The sequence below is a fragment of the Atta colombica genome, unplaced genomic scaffold (genome assembly GCF_001594045.1).
Source record: "Atta colombica isolate Treedump-2 unplaced genomic scaffold, Acol1.0 scaffold205, whole genome shotgun sequence".
In the NCBI taxonomy this organism is placed as follows: Eukaryota; Metazoa; Arthropoda; class Insecta; order Hymenoptera; family Formicidae; genus Atta; species Atta colombica.
In genome coordinates, this window is record NW_017259300.1 from 2,528,221 (window position 1) to 2,531,242 (window position 3,022).

The following is a 3,022-nucleotide window of genomic DNA, read 5'->3' on the forward strand; positions in this document are numbered from 1 at the left end:
ATTGGCTTATAATATTCATATATCATCAAATATATTGATAATGAGAGAAAAAACAGTTACAACTATCACAATTTAACTACAATTTACCTATACAGTACAAAAAGATTGCATAATGGTTACAGATATATCATTGCAATGTTGTAATATTGCAAATAGATTGCGCAATGTACTTGCAATATTGTTGCAATGTCATAGTATTATAAAAATGTGTAAATATTTTTCTATAATTAATTAATACAATTTTATTTATAAGAAATTAAAAAACTATGAAGAATTATAGATATTACAGTGGAGTATTTCTTATTATTACCATATAATAGAATGAATAGACCACTCAATGCATATAATTTCACATAGAAGATTATTGACCGTGTCTAGTACATTCACTATAAAACTGAAATGAGAAAATCTATTGAAACATATTGATCGAGGACCATAAGTTATTGTTTTCTATAAAAAGCGTTAAATTTCGACTTCTATTGTTTGAAATTGTTATCCCTGGCAGATATAAACGGAGAGCGCGAAAATTCAATAATTATAATTAAACTTAGCTTATATAATTAAACTTAGCTTTAAGTAAAATCGATAATTTATTATCGTGAAATTCATTGACAATAATTCCTGTATCAAATGCCCGAGGTGTGTACAGAATACAACCTATCCTGCCGTCGATAAAATCCCTTAATAGTAGCAGCCGGTGGCAGTTCGACGTTGGCCGTCGCTGTGAACGGATATATTGTCATCGCCGCTGTTTGTTCATCGTTTTTTGTTCAGGAAGTCAAACTATTGTATTGAAAAAAAAACGCGAAAATCCTCGCCGCGGATATAAATTTTCAAGGCACTCTCCAGCGTTTCGTTTGATGCAGTTCTTCGATAACTACGATCGAGGCGCGATCTTCGGCGATCGATTTTCAAATTTCAAAAACAATTTTCGAAGAAAATATAGTGATTTCCGTTTTGACGCGCCGTATGCGTGCAACATATGTGATTCGACAGCTGTTGAGCGAACGCTCCTCTCCGTGAATGTCGTCCACTTTCGAAGCACTTCCAGCACTTCCAGATAGCAGAAAGTCTAAAAAGAAGTCTCTTTTTATTTTCAGCATACGAAATTCTTATTTCGTCTCATTTCGGTTCTGAAAATATTCCTTCTAAAAATCTCATAAAAGATCTTACTTTTATGTTTCCAATGTGTTTTTTTTTTAGATTCGAAAGTTTTTTCTACTCTTCTATTTCTTAATTTTGTATAAGAATAAGTTACATTTTGACTTGTATGCAAATTAAATTACTATTATTAAATATAATATACACAAATATACATATAAGTATAATTGTATATATTTTCGAATGCTTTTTGAGTTTATTTCAATTTAAATTTACAAATTATTCTAAAAAGTTCTTTTTCTGGTTTTTTTTCTATTTCTTAATTTTGTGTAAGTATGACACTTTGATGATTTTTATGTAAATTAAATATTACTTTTATTAAAAGTAACAAATATGTATATAACAAATATGTATAAATATTTTTGTATATATTGTTTTAATTCTTTTTAAATTTATTTTGAATAGATTATACTAAATCATAAAAAACTTTAGGAAAAATATTTTTCAAGTTCAAATGGATGATTGTGCTATCTATGCTATCTGAGTTGATATTTTTTCAGCGTCGCACTGATCGAGAGATCAGCGATCTCTCGAGATCAAAAAGATTGCGAGAATTTTGTTCTTTCGAATGAGATCGCGATTTCTACCGAAAGTTCCCCGAGGGAAAGATATTCGAAGCGCACACTTGACCGTGATTCGCGGCGTCAGCTATTGTCCGCGATCTCTTTATTCTACATTTTCCGACGCGCCTGCTTATCGCGTCTCCGCGAGCGATAAACCGAGGGCTTTCGACCGACCTGCGTACTGCACTGGATACACGCAGTAAACGCGACGGTCGTCGTTTATCTTCAGCGCATTAACGCACTTCGCGTAGTGCGCTACTCGCCACTCGCGGCGATGTATGGTGAACAAGTGGAAAAAGACGAGAAATCGATATATCGATCTCCGTAACCGCGATCGTTGGATCCAATAGTCGGCGTGGATTGATCGAGTGCGAGTCAGATTTCCACGAAGATACGTCTGGATGCTGTAATCGGAGCTGAAAGCTACGCCAATTCCGAACGGGACAGAATTACGCGTGGAACAACAGTATCGTAACGCTGCAATAATTTATTCAACAACAACAATTATCCAGATATCACGCGCAAAGCGCGTTCGCGATTTCTCGTGCCTATCGATGATCTTCATCGATGATCAATATCAAAAAAGCCCGAGAGTGATATCGTGATCAGGTGACACTAAACACAAATGCTCTCGTTTGCGAAATATGTCTCATGAGGAGAAACGCGATTTGGCGACATTATTGGCGAAGCGGGAAATCAACGATTGCGGCTTCCCGGCAGTTATTCGTTGAAGAACTCGCGACGGGATGCGAGCGAAGGATCGAAAGAAGGTGCGCTAATTAACTGTGATGCCAGTCTAGTGAAAATCGTGACTCGCCGAGTGGTAAGTTCGAATTTTTATTGCTTTCGTTAGAGTGTACTTTCGAGTAATATGCGGCTGCATCTGAAAGGGAAACGCTGTAACAGGAAATTACTTTCTCAAGGGTGCACGAAATGAAAGGGTTGGCCCAGTTACTTTAAAAGGGACGTGCCTCTCAACATAGGGCGATATAACGTTATAAGATTTTTAAGTATTTTCGTAGAAAAACATTCAAACGATTACGAATTGAATTGTTCATAATTTGATAATGCAAAATATATATATAGCTCTTCTTCAGAAATTATTTATTTTCTATTTTTTCTATTATTTTCTATTTTTAACATCTAATGTTTAGTTAATATATTTATAAATGGTAGATATAAAAATTTTCATACTTTATTTATTATGAAATTTAGGTACGAACTAGCTATTCAGATATTTTTAGCAGTATTTTAGTAGGACTTTAAATAATGGTTAATGAAAATTATATATATATATA

The 3,022-nt window shown here is 34.1% G+C and overlaps 1 protein-coding gene across 2 annotated transcripts in view; it reads left to right on the forward strand.

Moving 5' to 3' along the window:
* Positions 1-2,417: 2,417 nt before the first annotated feature.
* The window catches only part of LOC108687377 (octopamine receptor Oamb), a 137,730-nt gene continuing 137,125 nt past the window's right edge, over positions 2,418-3,022 (forward strand). For both annotated transcript variants that reach the window (XM_018193098.1, XM_018193100.1), the window contains exon 1: positions 2,418-2,547. The gene's annotated coding sequence lies outside the window, so the exon portion shown is untranslated. The remainder of the gene's footprint in view (positions 2,548-3,022) is intronic.